General features: G+C 43.3%; 1 long non-coding RNA gene across 1 annotated transcript in view; it reads right to left on the bottom strand.

Annotated features, from left to right (window-relative positions):
• Positions 1-6,220: 6,220 nt before the first annotated feature.
• LOC132817666 (uncharacterized) overlaps positions 6,221-23,464 on the bottom strand; it is a 37,918-nt gene continuing 20,674 nt past the window's right edge. The window contains exon 3 of the long non-coding RNA XR_009644903.1: positions 6,221-6,594. This is a non-coding gene — a long non-coding RNA (uncharacterized LOC132817666). The remainder of the gene's footprint in view (positions 6,595-23,464) is intronic.

The following is a 23,464-nucleotide window of genomic DNA, read 5'->3' as shown; positions in this document are numbered from 1 at the left end:
CGGGAGTTGATTAATGCCATGACCAGCTTTTCAAAGCACTTCATGACCACTGAAGTTAGGGCCACTGGGTGGTAGTCATTGAGACATGCTGCATGAGCCTTCTGAGGCACAGGGATGATGTTGGCCCCCTTGAAATAGGCAGGGACAGTGGCCTGCTGCAGGGAGAGGTTGAAGATTTCCGAGAAGATTTCTGCCAGTTGATTTGCGCATGCTCTGAGTGCACGGCGTGGTACTCCATCTGGTCCCATCGCTTTCCTTGGATTCACACGAAGGAAAACTGATCTGACCTCTGATGCAGTGATTGTTGGGATAGGTTTGTCAGGGTTTGTCAGAATAGGTGCTACCTCTCCGCTGAAATACTGCTCATAGATGATGTTGAGATGGTCTGGGAGGGATGTGTCATCATCTGCTATCTTCCACTGTCTCTTTTTAGAACCTGTGATGTCATTCAGTCTGTGCCATAGTCATCAGGTGTCTATCTGGGTCTCTAGTTTGGACCGGTATTGGACCTTGGCTGTCTTAATGGCTCTGTGAAGGTCATACTTGGATTCCTTATATTTGAGTGGGTCTCCTGATCGGAAGGCTTCACGCCGGGTTTTTAGCAGGTTCTGTACATCCTGATTCATCCAGGGTTTCCTGTTGGGGAACACCCAGATTGACTTCCTCGGTATGCAGTCCTCCACACACTTGCTGATAAAGTCTGTGACGGTGGTGGCGTACTTGTCCAAGGTTCCTGCAGACTGTTTGAACACGGCCCAATCAGCCAATTCCAGGCAGGACCTGAGTTGATTCTCTGCCTCCTCTGACCAGCACTGAACCTGTATTCGTGAGGGACTGTCCTGCTTGAGCTTTTGCCTGTAAGCCGGGAGAAGAAACACGGCATTGTGGTCAGAGTTCCCGAAATGAGGGCAGGGGATGAACGGAGGGCATCTTTCACTGTGGTCTAAAATGTTCGGGCCCCTAGTGGGACAGGAAATGTTCTGGTGGTACTTGGGCAACACCTTCCTTAGATTGGCTTGATTGAAGTCACCAGTCACAATAAACAGTCTTGGGGTGTTCCATCTCTAGAGTGTTAGTGGTGGAGTGCAGCACATCTAGAGCTTCCTCAACCTTTGCTCGTGGTGGTATGTGCACAGCAGTTAGTATAGCAGTGGGAAATTCCTATGGTAGACAGTAGGGGTGACATTTGACGGTGAGGAATGCAAGGTTTGGGGAGCAATGGCTGCACCACAAATTGTTGACTAAAAAGCAAACCTCTGTGCTGATACCGCAGCACAGAACTGAGGGAGTGCTGTACTATCTATCAGATCTGATATCAAACCCAGGCTCTGTCAAGCCTCTCAGGTGGGCTTAATGATCCACTGGCATTATTTGGAAGATGGTCAGGATATAGTCTGAGAATTAGGGCTTGACCATTCAGGAGAGAGTAGACTTGTATGGCGCCAGGGAAGCACAGAGGGTCAGGCAACATCCAAAGAGATGGGGATGTGGCAATTCAGGACATACACAAACACACAAACACACACATACACACTCACACCGCACACACATACACGCACATATACACATACACGCGCACACATATACACACACAGAAACACACGCCCACACACACACGCCCACACACACACACACACACACACACGTTGGATCAGGTGTTAGTTGTATATCTGAGACACAGTTTTCGTAAGCAAAGGGATAAATGATTAGAGTCAAAGGCATGTATAAAGAGTTAGCTCAGGGATCGGCCATGATCTCATTAAATAGCGAAACAGGGTTGAGGGGCTGAATGATCTGCTTCTGTTCCAATGTTCTTTTATCTCCGAGTTTTTCTAACAATTCCTATTATTCAGCCAATATCATTACACATGGTTACATTCAGTCATTGTCACATTGCTGATTGTGTGACCATCACTGTGTGCATAACGCCTACACTGATTCTTAAATTACTACAGCAACATGCGTTTTTATAATACCTTTAATAAAAGGTCCAAGGATATCTTATAGGAGTATTAAGGAAGAAAATGTGACTCTGAACTATTAACATTTATTAGGTTACATGATGAAAATTTTCAAACAGCAAGAGTTTTTAAGGTGTGTCTTAAAAGTGAAACACAAAGGCACTTAGAAGTGTTAGTTCAGGATTCTCTTAAGTATAACAGGCAGACTCAGTAGGTGGTTAGAGAGGCAAATATAATGTTTGTGCTCATTTCAAGACAACTGGAATACAAGAGCAGAAATGTACTGCTGAGTCGACATAAGGCTCTGGTCAGACCACATTTGGAATATTGTGAGCAGTTTTGAGCCCGGTATCTAAGGAAGGATGTTCTGTCCTTGGAGGGGTTCCAGAAGAGGTTTAAGAATAATTTTGAAGATGAAAGGCTTATGGAAGGAGTTTAAGAAGGAGGAGGAGGTGGTATTTGACTGAAACTTATCCAGAATACTGAGAGGCTTGGATAGAGTGGACATGGAGAAGATGTTTCCATTAGTAGGAGAGACCAGGACCTGAGGGGCACAGCTTCAGAGTGAAGCAACGACCCTTTAGAACTGAGATGAAGTGGAACTTCTTCAGCCAGAGAGTGGGGAATCTGTGGAACTCATTGCCACAGAGGGCTGCGGAGGCCGCATCATTGAGTGTATTTAAGGCAGAGACAGATAGGTTCTGAGAAAGAGTCACTGGACCCGAAACGTTGACTCAAATTTCTCTTCATTGGTGTTGGCAGATCTGCTGAACTTTTCCAGCAATTTCTGTTTTTGTTTCTGATAAACAGCATTGACTGTTCTTTTAGTGTTTATATAGATAGGTTGTTGATTAAGGATTATGGAAAGAAGGCAGGAGAATGTAGTTGAGACTTGATGGGTGGAATGGCCTAATTCTTGCTCCTTTGTCTTATGGTTTAAGTGGAGAGTTCGGGAGTTAGGGTTTAGCGAGGCAAATTCCAGACCTTACAACCTAGACAACTAAAAATATGGTCATCAGTGCTGGAGTAATCAAAACAGGGAACGCTTAAGCTCAGAATTATCTGAATGCAGAATTCTGAAGAGTCATAGAGATGTACAGCACAGGAAACTGACCCTTCAGTCCAACATGTCCACGCCAAACAGACATCCTAATCTAGTCCCATTTGCTGGCACTTGGTCTATATCCCTCTAAACCCTTTTTATTCATATACCCATTTAGATGCCTTTTAAATGTAGTAATTGTACCAGCCTCCACCACTTCCTCTGGCAGCTCATTCCATACACGTACCACCCTCTGTGTGAAAAGGTTGCCCATAGGTCCCTTTTATATCTTTCCCCTCTCACCCTAAACCTATGCCCTCTAGTTCTGGATTCCCCCACCCCAGGGAAAATACTTTATCTATTTATCCTATCCATGGCCCTTCTGATTTTATAAACCTCTGTAAGGTCACGCCTCAGCCTCCAACGTTCCAGGAAGAGGATACAGTTGAAAGGAGATTACAGCAATAGTGAGGGCTGTGGCTGTGAGAAGTACTTGAAAACAAGGATGAGAATCTTAAAATTCAATATTAAACTAATTTTTTTTACATCAGTCACTCAAAAATCCTGTCGTGAAGGTATTTGGGATGACCTGATAGCGTGAAAAATGTGAGATAAAATTTACTTTCCCCTCCATTAATCTCCCATTGTCCAGTCTGAGGTGAGGGGTAAGGTCTTCAACAGTATATCTAACTGGTTCCTCACTGATAGGCTGACCCCATCAACAGCGATCTAAGACAGATGTAAAATTGGGGACAGGAGAGATGGCAGCAATGAGCAAATCAGAGCAAATGTGAAAGGAGTAACTCAGACACTACAATGGAGTTGATGGGTTAAAAATGTTGGAAGGGATCTGATTGAATTGAGTGTGGTTTGTCTCAGTACTGTTCCCGGTTTGGTGAACACTTTACACAAACTCTTTCACAGTTGACAATAACTCGTAACTTCACTCTGTTAAACTGGACAAAGAGAGGAAGTTGACTTGCTGATTTAAAGATACTGGCTGCTTCCCACAAGGAATGCAATACAGTTGGCAACACTTGGGAGAACTTTATTTAGAAGAAACCAATTCAGAGGATGCTCCTGTATGAAGGGACACAATCCTTTGAGAACACCCTTCAGCTAGAGGAAGCACAGAAAAGGAACCAGAGAAAGAAATGCCACTGATTTCAATGCTAGGGATCAATTCCACCTCCCAGAAACACATACAGAATGTGTGTTTGGAGATGTGACTCTGGGGTTGGGCTCATCAGCCACACAAGGGCCCATAGTACCCACGGCCAGTGACATGGAATGTCCTAAGTCGACAATCAGAGTTGTTAGCGAGGGATTACTGACAATGATGACCATGTCAATGAGTTCATAACTGCACATTATGATATGAATGCAAGCATTATTACCACTTGACCTACTGGATTGGCACCTCATCCCCCACCAGATACTGTAGGAACAATGTACACATCCTAAAGATTTGCTACAGAAACTCACCAAGGCTCTTCTGAAAGCACCTTTCCAAGCTTACAATCTCTACCATTGAGAAGGACAAGCAGCAGATACATTAGAATGCCATCACCTGCACGTCCCCCTCCAAACCACTCACCATTTTATAACACCATTCCTTCAATCTCACTGGTTCAAAATCCTGGTACTCACTCCCTAACATCACTGTGAATGGCCCTGTTCTCTTTGTACTGCAGTGACTCAAGTGGGCAGACCACTCCCAAAATTCCCCAGGGCAAGTAGGGATAAGCTGATCCAACCAGTGATGCCTGCATCCCATCAAACAAAATCAATCTCTATCAATTGGTCTGCACCAGTTGCAAACATCAGCTCAGGGAAACTCCAGTGGTGGACAGCTTCAGAAAGGATCCAGCCAACTCTTTGCATCTATAAACTTGGATGACACCATGATTAGCACTGCTACCTCACAGGGCCTGGGACCTGGGTTCGATTCCACACTTGGGTAACAGTGTGGAGTTTGTACATTCTCCCCGTGCCTGCATGGATTTGCTCCAGTTATTCGGGTTTCCTTCTACAGTCCAAAGTTGCGCAGCCTAGATGGGTTAGCCATGGTAAAAGCCCAACGTAGGGTTATGGGGATTGGCTGGGTCTGGGTGAGATGTGCTTTGGAGGGTCGGTGCAGACTTGATGGGCTGAATGGCTCCTTTCTGGAACTGTAGTGATTCTGCACACTTCAGGTCAATGACCTATCGTCACGCCATCGATCTGAAATATTGACTATTTTCCTCCAGAGAAGCAGCCTAACCTGCGGAGTTTCTTCAGTCTTGTTTGTAGTTTTACATTCCCAGTATCTGTTGCATTTTGCTTTTCTTAATCAGTCTCTATTTATCCCTTGGGTGTGTTAACACAAACAGTGGATATGCACTAAGCAAAACAAAGACAAAAACAGAAATTGCTGGAAAAGCTCAGCAGGTCTGGCAGGATCGTGGAGAGAAATCAGAGGTAACATTTCAGGTTGAGGGACCCTTCCTCAAATGATTCTAGACCTACTGAACTATGCCAGCAATTCTATTTTCTCTCTGATTTTACAGCAGTTATTTCAGTTTTTATTAAGCGAAACAAGCTGTGGGTAATAACGAAAAATAACACAAACAAAAAAACACTCAAAACAAATCTGCAACCCTCTATGACTTGTCAACTTGGGTGGCACAGTGGTTCAGTGGTTAGCCCTGTTACTGCACAGCACCAGGGACCTGGGTTCAATTCCCACCTCTGAGTATCCATGTGGAGTTTGTATATTGCCCTTATGTCTGCATGGGTTTCCTCCCACAATCCAAAGGTGAATTGGCCACACTAAATTGCCTGAAGTGTTAGTGCCCTTCCCGATGAAGGGCTCCTGCCCAAAACATTAATTTTCCTGCTCCTCGAATGCTGCCCGACCGACTGTGCTTTTCCAGCACCACTCTAATCTTGACTCTGATCTCCAGAATCTGCAGTCCTCACTTTTGCCCTGTTAGGTGCATTAGTCAGGGGTGAATGTAGAGAGGGGCGTTGCTCGTTGGAGGGTCAGTGTGGACTTGTTGGGCTGAAGGGCCTGTTCCCATACTGTTAGGGAATCTAATTAGATTAGATTAGATTAGATTACTTACAGTGTGGAAACAGGCCCTTCAGCCCAACAAGTCCACACCGACCCGCCGAAGCATATACCACCCAGACCCATTCCCCTACATTTACTCCTTCACCTAACACTATGGGCAATTTAGCATGGCCAATTCACCTAACCTGCACATTTTTGGATTGTGGGAGGAAACCGGACCACCCTCTGAGCTGCTTGGGCCCATGCGCAGTCGAGTTTGCTGAAGGTGTTCACTGCTGTTAACGCCGGGCGGTCTTTTACTCGGGGCTATTAACTTTGCCCTAGTTTGGTTTCGTTGCTGAAGGTGATCTTCGAAAGCACACGGGTCGAGCCCTCGAGTGTGTGCTCAAGCATGTGAAAAGCAAACAGCAGAACTCTCCAGTCTGACTTGTGGCCACCAGAACCGGGCCAGCCCAGCAAACCCTATCTGTGGAATGCAGCGTGGAGTCCTTTCGGGAGTGGTGCTTGCTCTCGCCAGATTGTACAGGAATGTTGGGCTACAAGGGGAAAAAAATTTGAAAAAAAACCACAAGATTAAAATAAACGGATTACAGAGGAATTCTGTTTGATGTTCAGGGTACTTTAACCTTCATACGCTTTCCCAGGTGTTTGCAAATTTTTTTTCTAAGTTTAAAACCAAAAGCAATGAGTTCACCCTCTGCACATTTACAGCTCAGGCCACGCTTGGAAAGACAACAGACATGTCCAGAGTGGGTTAAAAGGGAAGCACTACCTACAGACACGTAGAGAGTGATCAGTTGGTACCATGGTAATGTCCCCACCCCCTAAGCTAGGGGGCCTGCTCCCACCTGCTTCACAGGTAACAGTAGTAACGTCTCTGCACAGATTGAATCAAGAGGCTTGACTAAATTTTTTAAAATCACATCAGGTTCGGAGCCAAGGGCTGGTCAGGCAGAGTGAAGCCACCAGAGGGACAGGAGAGCTGACTGGGCTGAATGGCCTCCCTGATCCGTGTGGATGTTTGTATGAATATGTTTTGCTCCATATCTTTTGCCATGACTGATTGAATTTGCAGATTGGGCTTGCAGAGTTTAGCCAATGGGGGGGGAAGAAAACCATGGAGGGGAGTAAGTGGTTAAAAAGGAGTTGAGCAGGAGGTCTGGGTTGGCGGGGTGGTGGGGGTTGGGGAATTGTGGGGTGGGGTGGAGATTTTGGGCTGACCTGACTGAGGGAGTGAGGCAAGATACCAGCATGTGGGGGAGTAGGACAGGGTTGGGAGTGGGTGAGTAAAATCAGAGTGGGCCAGGACAGAGAAGGATCTGAATGGTGATAGGGTGGGTTGGGCAGCATTGGATGTGGTAAGACAAGATAGACTGAGGCAAGCTACAAGCTGGTGGGCTAGGTACGAGGGATTGGATAGGGCAAGTGAAGGTCAGAACAGAGGGTACATCATTATGACAGGAAAAACATCATCCATGATAGGATAAATACGAACATAGCCTTCCACAAATGATAAACAGAAACAGAAATTGCTGGAAAAGTTCAGCAGGTCTGGCAGCACAGAACTGTACATCATGGAAACAGACTTTTCAGTCCAACTCGTCCATGCTGACCAGATATCCCAACCTAATCTAGTCCTATTTGTCTTCACTTGGCCCATATCCCAATAAACCCTTCCTATTCATAGACCCAGCCAATGTCCTATATGGCTGCAACATGATCTCCCAACTCTGTACTCAACACTCTGACCAATAAAGGAAAGAATACCAAACACCTTCTTTACTATCCTATCTACTGAGACTCCACTTTCAAGGAACCGTGAACCTGCACTCCAAGGTCTCTTTGTTCAGCATCTGTGGAGAGAAATTAGAGTTCACGTTTCAAGTCGACTGATCTTTCCTCCACAAATGACATTGGAATAGTTGGTGAGGTGTAAAGTGATCAAGAGTGCAAAGTAATGGAGATTCATACTGCACTCAAAATATTAACTCTGTTTTTCTCTCTCTCTCTCCACAGACACTACCAGACCTGCTGAGTTTCTTCAGTGTTCTCCATGTTTTAGTTTCAGCATTCTTAATATTTCGCTTTTATTAGAATACAAACAGATGCTCATGCTTGAAAATACTGGTCCTCAGCATCCGGATGACGCTAAAAGATGGGAAAGCTGAATACTTCACTTTTGAGAAGGAGGTAACTGAAAGGTAAATTTGTTAAGGTAAATGCATTAACAGATGATGCAGAAGTCTATTGCCAGCTCCCTGCTGTGGACAATAGTTCAAGCCAATGGAAGGTGTATTAGGTTGTGAAATTCTTCCTCAAGGAGAGACAGTGACGCGGTGCAGTGAGGTGGTGGATTTGAACTTCTGGGATCATTTGAGAACCACTACAACATTATGATGGAGTAAATTCTGCGGGAAGGCTGAGACAACATTCAACATTGGGCTTCCTCATCTCAATCAAGACTGTGATCTTTGATCCACTCCACTTTAGATGCTGGAAGCACCCACCTAACAAAAGAAACATTTACATTAATAAACTGTATGAATGTAAGAACATGGGAAATAAGGGCAGGAGTAGGCCATCTGGCCCTTCCAGCCTGCTCTGCCATGACTGATCTTTTCATGGACCCAGCTCTATTTACCTGCCCACTCACCATAACCCTTAATTCCTTCACTGTTCAGAAATCTATCCAACTTGCTTCACTGGGCAGGGAATTCCACAGACTCACAACCCTTTGGATGAAGAACTCAATCCTAAACCTGTTCGACCTTATTTTGAGAATATGCCCTCTAGTTCTAGTTTCACCTGCCAGTGGAAACAACCTCTCTGCTTCTATCCTATCTATTCCCTTCATTAAATTATTGCAGCATCCTTAATCACCCTCGACATATCCCAAAGTCTTGTGTCTATGTTTGTCCAGTTGTAGTTCAGTTGGTAGCACTCCTGCCTCAAAGGATGGGGGTTCAAATCCTGCTCCAGTACAGAGAGACTGATGTTCTGTTGAAAGTCCTATCTTTCAGATGTGAAATTCAGACAGAGACCTGCCTGCCCCACACCTCCCTTCAGGTGCATGCAAAGATCCCAATGGTTTCAGAGGAAAGGCAGGAGAATTCTCCCCAGTGTCCTGACATTAGGGATCCCTCACAAACGCCAGAAAATTGATCGTGTGAAAGTGTAAAACTGCGTGTGCTTTACAGATGGAGGAACTTGCAGTGGGTGCTGTAGCTGTAAGAGTGACCTACCACTCTCACACTGCTCTACCTGACGAACACACGGAGAAGTAGAGAAAGATTAAAGTGTGCCTGCATAATGCAAGAAGATGAAAAGGAATGCAAGAATGAGTTCAGTGACAGTGAGATACATTATTGATGGTCTGTAAGATATGGGTTCCTTTAATCTGTCCTTGGAGATGGGTCCAGTGCACAAAGCGAGGAAAAAAAACTCAACAGTAATAACCCAGGACAGCTTCAAAGATGCCGTTATCTCCCAACCCTTGTTACAATTTATTTTGTTTGAGTTGCCTTTTATATTTTTTTTGCTGTCTTATTAATCACCTCTGCTTTGATCTACCGGTAGTACTTAACAGGATTGCAGTCAGCACTAAGTGGTTTCAGATACAATGGTTTAACAGCCCATGTCTTCAGGTTGCTGTTGAGAATGCTGTTTGTTCCAGAGACAATCTCCACTCCCCACAGGCCCTGCCCGCACCCAGTGAAGGCTGACGGGGGCAACTGCACCTTCCCTTGCCTTTGAACATGGGTCCAGGATCAATAAGGCACAAGAATTCCTGGATCCTTTCCACCTTGTTTTTGGGAACATGTGAACAAGAAGCCTGTCACTAGATCCAGGACTTTCACTGGAACTGGGCAACACAGTTTAAACATAAGGAGAATCCCATTGAAGAGAGAGAGAGGAGGATTTCTTTCTCTCTCAGAGGAATGTTAATCGACGGAATTCTCTTCCCCGGAAACCATCGCAGGCTTGTTCATCGAATATACCCAAGGTTGAGTTGCGTAGACGCTTGATTGGCAAGAGAGTCAAAGGTCATTGGGGAGGAGGTGGGATGGGGGTCCCTTGTTCAAAGGCACTCAGTGTCTTGCTGGCATTGGGGAGGGGGAGCCTGTGATAGCCAATCTTTGCTGCTAACCTCCCAATGCATCTCCCACCTGCAACACCCTTCCTGCCATCACTTACGTCTGCCAATCTCTTTCAATCCAAGGCCAAGGATGGTACTACTACCACCAGTAACCACCACTTACCTGTTGGCTCTGCTGAGTACAGGAGAGTTGCCCATCACTGACTGCCCTGTTGCTGTTATGGGGTTCCATCTTGGGGTCCTTCATCCACTGGCTTGCCAAGTGCATGAGAGCTAAAGGACACGGTGATTATTTACAAATGGAGGAGTCACATGGGATCTCCTAAACTTTTGAGTTTATTGTCACTTAGAGACCCCATGAGTGTTTCAGAATGGTGACCTTTCATGAGAACTGGAAGAAGGCATGAAGATGTAGAAGCATAAGTAGGCCATTCAGCCCATTGAGCCTGCACTGCCATTCAATGAGATCATGACTGATCTGATAATCCTTAATTTGATTTTTCCACAGCCATTGATTCCCTCATTGATTAAAGAAGTTGGAGATGTAACAGGTGTGGACAAGTATAGGGAGGGAAAAGGAAGAAAGTACCAAAAGGGAGGTCTTTCCAATTTGGTGGAAGCTCGATTAAAGCCATAGTTGGTTGTAATGAACATGGTAAGGAATCAAAAAATGGTTTTAGACACACAATTCTAATGTGGAAATATAATGACTGTTCCTCAGTAGTCACTGGGACAAAACCCTGGTTAGCACAGTGCGTGGATCGACATTATAGCTGCTAGGAAGACACACTGTCACCTTCCCAACATATCTGCATTTTCTAAAAAGCATTGTTCATGGGATATGGGTGTCACATGTCAAGTGATAAGGGGATGATCAAACTATTGGAGCACATTCTTTGAAATTACGTTTTCATCCAAATCTATGAATTAAAGAGTAGAAGTACGCCATCCTTGGCCATTCAATAAGATCGTGGCTGAGATCTTTCCATAACGAACAAGTGTAGACCATTTGGCCCATCGATTCTGCTCTGTCATTTAATTATATCACAGCTGAACTTTTCCAACAACTATAAAAGTCAGTAAGTCATATTGCAATTGCATATGAATTTAGTCAGGCCACATTTGGAGTACATTGTGCAGTTCTTGTTGCCACACTATAAGAAGGGTGTGGAGGCTTTGGAGAGGGTACAGAAGAGGTCTATCAGGACGTTGTCCAGATTGGAGTTGTATTAAGGTAAAAACAATGACTGCAGATGCTGGAAACCAGATTCTGGATTAGTGGTGCTGGAGAAGCACAATGGTTCAGGCAGCATCCGAGGAGCAGTAAAATCGATGTTTCAGGCAGCTTTTGCCCGAAATGTCGATTTTACTGCTCCTCGGATGCTGCCAGAACTGCTGTGCTTTTTCAGCACCACTAATCCTGAATGGGGTTGTATTAACTATAATGAGAGTACTCTGTGCAGTTCTGGTCAGCACACCTTTGCAAGAATGTGAAGACTTTGGAGAGGAAGCAGAAGCGGTTTAATGAGAGAGTAGACAAAGTTGGATTGCTTTCATTAGAGCATCAGAGGCGATCTGACACAAGTATATAAAATTATGAGTGGTGTGGAAAAGGTAGATACTTGGGAATGTGTGAAGAAGCTTTTTTATGCAGACGATGGTAGGGACCTGGATCACACAGACTGGGGAAGTGGTAGAAGCAGATATGATAGTAAATTTAACGAGCGTTTAGACAGACAGACAAACACACAAAGAATAGAGGGATAAGGGCCATGTGTAGGAAGGTGGTCTATCTTTGTTCTAAATGTACCTCCTTCCCCTCTCCCCATTCCCAATGCAAGAACTTTTATTCAATGTTAGGATGTGGGCATCGCTTGTCGTAGACATTTTTATATAACTGCTGTTGTTTGTGCGTCGAAGGGAAAGAAACAAGAGCATAAAGAAGAGAAAGTCAACAAATTAATACAGATGGTCTTTTCTCTGCCGCCTGTATGATGAGTGCAGCTTGGGGAGTCTGTTTGCTTTCTCAGCCGGGAGCGGGGCGGGGGAACACAAAATGTGCTGTCTTGCCTCTTTTTAGTCAAATTGAAAATGATCAAAAAGGCTAACATTATACTTTATCTTAAGGGGAATGGGAAGTTAAGGGGAGGGATTGATACCTCGGTCGTATTAAATCTTAGGCCTACTTTTCATCAACTGTTTCATCAATGATCTTCCTCCATCATAAGGTCAGAAGTGGGGATGTAGACAGGGTAGTTAACAGGCATTTGACATGCTTGCCATCATTACTCAGTCCTTTGAGTGTAGGAGTTGGGAAGTCATGTGAGGTTGTAGAGGTCGTTTTTGAAGCCTTTCCTGGAGTACAGTGTCCAGTTCTGGTCGCCCTGTTACAGGAAAGATATCATTAAGCTGGAGAAGTTCAGAAGAGATTTACCAAGATGGTGCCGGGTAAGGAGGGTTTGAGTTATAAAGAGAGGTTGGATAGGCTGGGGTTTCTTTCACTGGAGCGTGGGACATTGAAAGGCAACCTTATAAAATCACGAGGGGAATAGATGGGGTTAATGGTTGCTGTCTTTTCCCTAGAATGGGGGATTTCAAGTCTAGGTGGCACATTTTTAAGGTGAGAGGAGAAATATTTTAAAAAGACATGAGGGGCAATTTGTTTTTACACAAAGTGTGGTTCACGTGTGGAATGAACTTCCTAAGAAAGTGGTGGATGTGAGTACAATGTGTTAAAAAGACATTTGGAAAACTACATAAATAAGAAAGGTTTGGAGGGATACAAACCAGAGGTAGGCAGGTGGGACTAGTTTTGTTTGGGATTATGTTCGGCATGAACTGGTGGGACTGGAGAGTCTGTTTCTGTGCTGTATGCTTACACCACGTTCAGTTCCATTCGTAACTCCTCAGATACTAAAATAAACGGAGCAAGACCTAGATAATATCCAGGTTTGGGCTGATTAATAGCAAGAAATACTTGCGCTGCACAAGTGCTTGACAATGAGAGAGAATCTTGCCATTCAGCAGCATCATATCACTGGATTTCCCCCATTATTGCTGGGGGAATGCTCCCCATTATCTTTCCCCATTATTCCTGGGGGAATGCTCCCCATTATCATTCCCTCATTATTCCTGGGGGAATGCTCCCCATTATCTTTCCCCAATATTCCTGGGGGAATGCTCCACTTATGGAGGTGCTGTTTTTTCACTGGCGCCTTGAGCCATCGATGTAAAATATCCCGCACATTTTGAAAGTGTCCTGGGCTGATGTTTATTCTGAGCCAATATGAAAAACAAACCATCCGGGCTGTTTTCCTGGGAAGTCAGAGGCTGACGGGTGACCTTATAGAGGTTTATAAAATCATGGATGGGGTGAGCAGTCAAGGTCTTTTTCCCAGGGTAGGGAAGTCCAAACTTGGAGGATATAGGTTTAAGGTGTGAGGAGAAAGATTTGAAAAGGACCCGAGGGTTACTTCCTCACGCAGAGGGTGGTGCATGTATGGAATGAGCTGCCAGAGGAAGTGGTGGACACTGGTACAATTACAACATTTAACAGGCACCCGGATGGCTAGATGAATAGGAAGGGTTTAGAGGGATATAGACCAAATGCTGGTAAATAGCACTAAACGAGGTTAGGATGGACCAGTTCGGCCAAAGGATCTGTTTCCATTTTGTACAACTCTGTAACACTATCTGGTCATTATGGCATTGCTGTTTGTAAATTAGCTGTTGCACCACTTTTACTATCTATTCATTTTCCTGAATATTGCTGTTGCCGGCAAAGCCAAATTTTGTTGCCCATCCTGAATTGATTTGTAAAAGGTGGTGGCGAGCTGCTTTCTTCAAATACTGCAGTCCATGTAGTTTACGTTCACCCATGGAGCCTTAAAAAAGGGAGTTCCAGAATTCTGATATACAAACTGTGCAGGAACAATGACATATTTCCAAGTCAAGATGGCGTGTGGACTGAAGGGGGAACTGGCTTGAGTCGTGTTCTCACCATCTGCTGCTCTTGTCCTTCTAGGGACAACAAAAAGTTATTTAACCCAGACTGTGGTGAACTTATGAAATTCGTTGCCAAAGGAAACTGATGCGGCCAAATAAGAACACAAGACACAGGAGCTGAAATTAGTCTGTTCAGCTAATTGAGTCTGCTCTGCTATACAATAATGGCTGATAGGTTCTCCCGCTTTCTCCCCGTAACCCTTAACCCCCTTGACAACTAAGAATCTATCTATCTCTGTCTTGAATATAAATATTCTGTGTTAGTTAATTCCATAGATTCACCACTCTCTGGCTGAAGAAGTTTCTCCTTATCTCTGTTGTAAAGGGTCTTCCCTTTAACCAAGGCTGTGCCTTCGGGTCCTAGTCTCTTCTAACAATGGAAACATCTTCCCAACAATCACTCTGTTCAGGCCATTCAGTATTCTGTATGTTTTGATTAGATCCCCCATCATCCTTCTAAACTCCATTGAGGACAAACAAGAGTCCTCAAACGTTCCTCATATGTTAAGCTTTTCCTTCCTGGGACCATTCTCAGGAACCTCCTCTGAACACGCTCCAGGGCCAGTACGTCTTCCCTGGGATACGGGGCCCAAAACTGTGGAAAATCCTTGAAAATTTTGAAGGAAGATGTGAATAAATTTCTAAGGACTAAAGGGATTAATGGATCAATGGACATGGCGGGGAATGAGTAGGACAATCTGGTATGAATATGTGCATTACAGTAATGAATGCATTTTGGAAGTATTTTGCTGGTTCCAAAGCACTTTTTGACATTCTTAAGTCATGGGCTGCTCTCTGCAAAAAGCAAGCCTTTTTTCCATCTTCCTTCTGTTTTTGGAAAACCATGATTGAACAGTTACTGAATATTACCACCAGATGGCAGTCTGACCACACACATGGAGTGCTTGGTTGAACCAGCCTTTGCACTTTAGCCTGGTTCCATCAGGTACAACTTGCTTCTTTCCCTTCACACTCCTGTACCAGTAGTCATCTTGAGCTCAGAAATAAGGCAACACATGGCAGGCCATTTATTCTACGCTGTCATTTCCTGTCAGCAGTGAGAGACTGAAATCACCAAGGGTGAAATTGGTCTCAGGCAGAAATGTTGAACGTACTCATAAGGAAGCAGCAGTCGGTTGCACGCTGCATCACATTTTTTTTATTTATCTTCCATTGCCTTGAAAATGAAAGGCAGGATTTTTAATTTCAAGTCAAAGAACAGTGTCAGAGAGATCAGGAAGCCAGTTCACAAAAAAAGAATTCTTGTACTATCTGTGAACTTCGTTAGACAACAGGTTATAGCCCACCAGGTTTATTTGGACTATATTCTGTGAACTTCAGTGAAAAGCAGCCTGGTTGTGATGAAAAACCAATTGCTGATTCACTACCAGTCAACTCTTTCTCCCCCCCGGTCAAATCGATTCCACCGTCATTGCGTGTCAGTCGGGTCCTGCAGCCCAGTCTCCTGCTGCCAAGGCTCTGGGGTTGAGTCCCAGTCCAGGGGTTCTTGGCCATAGAAGGTACATTCCAAATGTAGTCAAACCTTAATTCCTTCTGATATGCCTACATGGATCAGTAAGAGTGGTACAGTCTCCTAGTCAAGTATTCCCACTGTGGAGTGGTGTCCCTTCAGGTTGTAAGAGGTTGGTGACCCGTTCCTGGAAAAGTCTAGACTGGACACGGACTTAAGCACGTAACCACAAAATAGGAACAAAGGGAGAGAAAAACTGTTTCCAGAGGCTGTCTAACTCACTCCAAAGAAAGGTCACTGAAGTTGAAGTGTTGATTCTGCTTTCTCTCCACAGATGCTGGAGGGCCTGCTGAGCTTCTCCAGCAATTCCTGCTCTTTGTTTGTTGCCTATCGCATTCCCTGAAAACTGGCACCAGCTGGTGGGTATCAGCAGGAAAAACAACCCAAAACATGCAAGGCAGACATTTGGCCATACTCTCCTCTCCTATAGTATGTACGTTACTGCATTCCTTGAAATAGTTTTCTTGCAAATTGTCCTGATGGGTGCTGGATGAAAAGCTTTGACGTGTCTTTTTCAGCAATACTCAAAAACTAAGATATTCTAAGACACGGGAAAGAAAGATCTTTCACTTCGGGATTCCTCAAAACATTTTACAGAAAATGAAATATTCTTGAGGCTTAATCACTCGGCAATAGAAGAAATGCTGTAGCTAAACTGCACTCAATGAGCTCCCACACATCATGCAATTAGATTCCCTTCAGTGTGGAAACAGGCCCATCGGGCCGACAAGTCGACCCCGACCCTCCGAACAGCAACCCACCCAGACCCATTCCCCTACATTTACCCCTTCACCTAACACTACAGGTAATTTAGCATGGCCAATTCAACTAACCTGCACATCTTTGGACTGTGAGAGGAAACCGGAGCACACCCAAGCAGACACAGGGAGAACATGCAAACTCCACACAGATAATTGCCTGAGGTGGGAATTGAACCCAGGTGTGAGGCAGCAGTGCTAACCACTGTGCCACCGTGCTGCCTAATATGACTGGATGATCTGTCTTTAGTGGTGTTGGTTAGAGGATAAACAGAACTTCTTCTAAATCATAGCATTTGACTTCCTTCATGCATTGAGATGACAGAGAAGGGCTTCACTAATACCTCATCTGAAAGATGGCACCTTGATAGTGCAGCACCTCAGTACTACATTGGGATTTTGTTTTCATTTGTTTGTGGGATGTACTCATTACTCTCTGAGCCAGCATTTATTGCCCGTCTTTATGTGCTCTTGGGAAAGTGGTGCTGAATGCCTTCTTGAACCACTGCAGTGACCCGAAATTTGCTGAGGATAGTACTCAATTCATATTACAAAAGGATTAGAGAATAAGAGCAAAGAGCATTCAAGAGTGCATTATAAAAATAAAACAGCATCCTTATAGACTCAATCCAGAAAGATTACTTCAAGTGAGGGACGACATTAAGTTCATGTTGACAGGGGCCATTACTGAACCAAGTCATAGTAGCTATTGTAGTGGTGCTGAATTTGGGATGTGTCTGTTGGACATGCACAATTGTTACAAAAATCAACTAGCTAAAAGTATATCGGCACGTTCGATTGACTGATAGATCCAAAGAAATACCAGCTTACGTAACATTATCAATGAAAAGTCATGCCATTTGGAATGAAAAATGCATCCACAATGTTTCAAAGATTAACCAATAAAGTAATGCAAGGAATATGCAACAATAATTATAGTCATAACATCATACAGCACAGAAACAGACCCTTCAGTCAAACTAGGTTTCCCAAACTAAATTAGTCCCATTTGCCTTTGTTTGGTCCATATCCCTCTAAACCTTTCTCATTCATATACCGTCCAAATGTCTTTTAAAGGTTTTAACTGTATCTATATCTACCACTTCTTCTGGCAGTTCATTTCATGAATACACCACTCTCTATGTGCCCATCAAATCCCTTTTAAACCTATGCCCTCTAGATTTGAACACCTCTACCCTAGGGAAAAGACCTTTGCTATTCATTTTATCTGTGCCCCCCATGATTTTATTGTTTTATTATCCATACCACTTGACCGAAACGTTTGATTAGCAGGGTAGAACAGTTACTCTAAAGACTGAAAATAGTTGAGAAATGTTGAGAAACAGATTAACTCAGTATAAGGAGTTGACCTTTAACATTCCAGAACAGAAGTGTTTTGTCAAAACTCTGAAGAGGTTAATCGAAGAAAGGCTCAATGAAGAGGCTATCAAATTCTCAGGAATGGAAACATCTGTTAAGGCAAACCCTATGTGTGATAGAGTAGATAGACTAGCACTCAGTCCAAGGATGTGCAGATCAGGTGAATTGGCCATGTTAAATTGCCCATAGTGTTAGGTGCATTAGTCAGGGGAAATGGGTCTGGGTGGGTTACTCTTTGGAGGGTCGGTGTGGACTTGTTGGGCCGAAGGGCCTGTTTCCACACTGTAGGGAATCTAATCTCTGTCTGCATCTTCTCTGTGGCTATGACACTGTATTCTGCATTCCCTTCTACCTGTACAGTATGCAAACCAATACCTTTCATTGTATCTTGGTATGTGATAACAATAAATCAATCAATTCTTTAAGCTTGATATTTTCCTTAACTTATTTAGTTAACCATGGTAGGCAGGTCCTCCCTCAGAATTTTTCTATAGTAGGGATGTATTCAGACCGTGCATCCTGAAATATTCCCAAAAATGGCTGCCACTTCTTCTCTATTGATTTATATCCCAGTCTGGCATCCCAGTTTACTTCAGCTAGCTCAAATTTCATGCCCATTTAGACATCCTTATCTAAGTCTATATTGCTCGTCTTAAATCCACTCTTCTCCCTTCTAAATTGGATATAACATTCAAACTTTATTGATGTTGCTGTGAGCTAGAGGTACCTAAATTCCACGATCATTCATTAATTCTGTCACATGATAATGCCAATTTAAATATAACCTATTCTTTGGTTGGCTCCAGAAGGTGCTGCTGTAAGAGAGTATCCGGAAAGTATTTCATGATTCCTCATCCAGGTTACTATTGTAAATCAATCAATCAATCTTTCCAGTTTATATGCTATAGAGTAATAGAGTCATATAGCTTGGAAATAGACTCTTCAATTCAACAAGTCTATGCTGAGCATAATCCCAAACTAACTATCTGCTTGCTCCTGGCTTAAATCCTTCCAAACCTTTCCTAATCATGTACTGATCCAAATGTCTTTTAAACATTGTAATTATGCCCACATCCACCACTTCCTCTGAAACCACCCTCTGTGTAAAACAATTGCCCCCTCATGTCTTTTTAAAATCTCTCTCACCTTAAAAATGTGCCCCCTAGTCATGAAATCCCCTATTCTAGGGAAAAGGCATCTCCCATTAACCCCATCTGTACCCCTCATGATTTTAAAAGCCTCCTTATATTGCCCTTACTTCCACAAAAGCCCCCAGTATTCATTCCTGTATACTTCTGCTATGTTAGGGTCACTGTCCAGGGAGTTTCTAGACCAGCACTCATGACTTCTTTTCTTTCCAATTCCTCCTCTCCACCCAAACCAATTCTACATCCTGATCTCCTGAAGCAATATCATCTCGAACTTCTGACTAATTCAGTTCTTGATTAATAGTAATACCGTCCATTTTTACTTAGCTTCCTATTCTCTTTGAACGCCATATTCCACTCAGGGCCTAGTCCTCATCATCACACAGCCACATCTCTGTGATGGCTATCACATTATATTTATTTCCTCTGTGTTGCTCTGCAATTAATTTATCGTGTTATGAATGGAATAATATAAAAACCATATTTTATTTTACTCCATTTTTGATTGTGGACTGAAAGAGAAAGAAAAGGGACTGTTTAAAAACAGGGGAGGAGATTGCTGCACTTTTAAAAGCAAGTCCTTGAAACTCATTGTATGTGATATTTACATTGTTCAAGGTGGACAGTATTTATAGACGTGCCAACTCTGGGGATCTGTGTGTAAAGTGAGATTCCAATGGCAACATGTTGGTTTGGAGATGTGACCAGTTGGGGATGCCAAAGATCTTAAGCCTGACAACAGTGATCTGATTAGAGCCTGGATAGTGACCCAAACTTGAACGAAAAGATCAGAGAACTGAAGGACTTGCGTAAACAAAAGGGACACACCATCAATTCCTGAGGAGTGGTGCTATTGAATTGTTTCCCATATATTTTTCTCACTCCACACATAACATCACTTTTTGATTTGTCTGTCTGGACGGAGATGTTTGGAGGTTAGAGTTTTTAACAAATAGAGTTATATTTCAATGGTTCATAGTTACTTATCTGTGGTTAGAATCTATTTATTTGCAACAATCATTTGGTGTTAAGTACAGAAAGCTAGCCAGTGTTTTATGTTAACATGAATATATCTGATGGGTAAATTAGGGACGCCTGGAGGAAGAACACCTCATCTTCCACCTCGGAACACTTCAACCCCAGGGCATCAATATGGACTTCAACAGTTTTCTCATTTCCCCTTCCCCCACCTCACCCCAGTTCCAAACTTCCAGCTTGGCACTGACCCCATGACTTGTCCTACCTGCCTATCTTCTTTTCCACCTATCCACTCCACCCTCCTCCCTGACCTATCACATTCATCCCCTCCCCCACTCACCTATTGTACTCTATGCTACTTTCTCCCCACCCCCACCCTCCTCTCATTTATCTCTCCACCCTTCAGGCACTCTGCCTGTATTCCTGATGAAGGGCTTTTGCCTGAAACGTCAATTTTACTGCTCCTCGGATGCTGCCTGAAATGCTGTGCTCTTCCAGCACCACTACTCCATAAATTAGGGACGTTGCAAACTTAGTTCAATTTTTAATTTTTGTGATGACTCCAGGAATAGCAGAACTTGATATCCTAGTGAGATTTGACAGCACACATTCAGAAATAACGTAATATGTACAAAAGGGGAACTTATAGATGTGGCGTACTTGAATTTCCAAAAGCATTTGATAAGGTGCTGCAGTAAAGGTTACAGCACAAAAGAAGAGGTCTTTGTGTAGCCACAACACATTATCTTGGATGGAGGATTGGTTAGCTTATAGGAGACCAAGAGTTGGAATAAATGGGTCATTTCTGTATTTGTAAGCCACAACTTGTGGAACATTACAGTAATCTGTTTCGCGGCCTCAACTGTTTACAATATATGTCATTGACTTGGATGAAGAGACTGAATATATAGTAGCTACATTTGCTGATATGTACAGAAACAATTTGTCAAGAGGTGGTAATGTGTCTACAAAGGAATTTAGAGAAGTTAACCGAATGGGCTAAATAGGCAGATGCAGAAAATGTGGAGTTGTCAGCTTTGGAAAGAATTTAAAAAAGCAGCATATTACTTAAGTTGAGAGTGATGACAAAATTCTGCAATACAGTGGGATTTTGTTGTGCTCATACATAAAGTCATAAAGTTCTATAGCACAGAAAAAAGGCCTTTCAGTCCACCCATAAGACCATAAGATGGTGAAGTAGAAGACCATTCAGCCCATTGAATCTGCTTCACGATTCAATCATGGTTGATATGTTCTTCAACCCCATTCTTCTGCCTTCTGCCTGTAACCTTACTAATCGAGAACCCATCCATTTCCATCACAAATACACCCAATGACTTGGCTTCCATAGCCTTCTGCTGACGATTCTGCTTCAGGAGATCAAGATGTAGAATTGCTTTGGGTGGAGATGAGGAATAGGAAGGGAACAAAGTCATGAGTAAGAGTCTAGTAGCCCCCAAACAGTGACCACAACGTAGAAGTATACAAGAATAAATATTGCGTTCCAAGATTCCCCACCGTCTGGCTGAAGAAACTCCCCCACACATCATCTCAGTTCTAAAAGGTCATCCCTTCTCTCTGAGGCTATGCCCTCTGATCCTAGTCTCACCTATTGGTGGAAATACCTTCTCCATGTCCACTCCATCCAGGCCTCTCATTGTTCTGGAAGTTTCAATCAGTTCCTTCTTCATCCTTCTAAACTCCATCGAGTACAGACCCAGAGTCCTCAACCGCTCCATATATGACAACCCCTTCAGGATCATTCTGGTGAATCCCCTCTTGACCCCCTCTAAGGCAAACACATCTTTCCTTAGATGAGGGCCCTAAAAGTGCTCACAATATTCCAAATGCGGTCTGACCAGAGACTTATACAGCCTCAGCATTCTGTCCCTGCTCTTATATTCTCAAAATAAATGTCCGTAACTGATTAGTCATGGTCTTGGAGGTCAACAGCACAAATAAAGACCTTTCAGCCTCTCAAGTTTGCACCAGTTATAAACAAATAGTTAACTATTCTAATACCATTTGCATGAATCACAAAACTGAGAATGTAGGTTCAGCAAGTTATTAGGAAAACAAATGGAATCTTGCTTTTTTTTAATAGAGATATGGAATTTGGAAGTAGAGAACATTTACTATTGTTATACAGGGCATTGGTGAGACCACATCAGGTGTAGTTTACATTAGCAGAAGCTTATTTGAAAAGATATATGTCTTAGCAGCAGTTCAGAGAAGATTCATATCAGTCATTCCTAGGATGAAGGGCTTATCTCATAACAGAATATTGAATCATTGCCTCTATATACCTTGGAGGCCTTAATCAGATTATCAAACTAACAAGTGTAGAGTGGGACCAGCAACCAAATAGTCTCTTCATACTAAAAATTCAAAAGATAGTATGTGTATACAACTGGAGTTAGGAAATCTGTTGAGTGAAGGGTGCTTAAAAAAAACCAATAAGTGAGGGGGAGATTTTTTTTTCAAATGTTCCAAAACAATGCAACAGCTGATAAAACAGTAAATACTGTTCCAGAAATTCAAGGAAATCAGCTCCAACAAAGAAAATACCTCAGAAAAGGAACTGCTCTTACAGCCACAATTTTCTCCTGTCCTCCATCTTGGATTACCCAGAATCCTTGCAAGGCACTATTCGGAAGTTAGACAGAGTAACCAGAGAATGAATGCCAGCTTTTCTAAGGCCCTATATCAAACTCAGGAGAATTCCGAAATAAGACAAAGACTGTGGATGCTGAAGATCTAAAACAAAAAGAAATTGCTGGAGAAACTTCACTGATCTGGCAGTATCCGTAGTGAGAAAGCAGGGTTAGTATTTCCAGTGACCCTTCTTCAGTAATTTCTGTTTTTGTTCCAGGAAAATTCCAAATTGTTGCTCAGAATTACTTTCAATGTGGCATGCTCATTGTCATGCAGTCAAACATTTGAATACCTCACGTAGTCACAGAGGTATACAGCAACTCATCATTGCCAACCAGATATCCTAAATTAATCTAGTCCCATTGGCCAGCATTTGGCCCATATCCCTCCAAACCCTTCTCATTCATATACCCACCACATCCTCTGGCAGCTCATTCCATACACGTACCACCCTCTGTGTGAAAAAGGTGTTCCTTAGGTCCCTTTTAAATCTTTCCCCTCTCACCTTAAACCTATGCCCTCTGGTTTTGGACACCCCCACCCCAGGAAAATACCTTGTTTATTTAACATTTCCATGCCCCTTATGATTTATAAACCTCTATAAGGTCACCCCTCAGCCTGCAATGCTCATGGGAAAATATCCCCAGCTGATTCAGTCATATAATAAAAACAATCCATTGCCTTCCCACTAGTTTGGCTAATAGTGGTCAACTCCATCGGAGTACATGTGACACAAGGTACCAGCAAACTTTCAAATGGGCATCATGGCTCACTCTGGTGCCATTTAGATCGTAGGTGTTTCAGCAGAGGTCATGAATTCAAATCCTGGCTAAATTCTGTCCTCCTACTTGCAAG

This window comes from Hemiscyllium ocellatum, chromosome 1, assembly GCF_020745735.1.
Source record: "Hemiscyllium ocellatum isolate sHemOce1 chromosome 1, sHemOce1.pat.X.cur, whole genome shotgun sequence".
Lineage (NCBI taxonomy): Eukaryota > Metazoa > Chordata > Chondrichthyes > Orectolobiformes > Hemiscylliidae > Hemiscyllium > Hemiscyllium ocellatum.
This window is presented reverse-complemented; position numbering and strand designations above follow the sequence as displayed.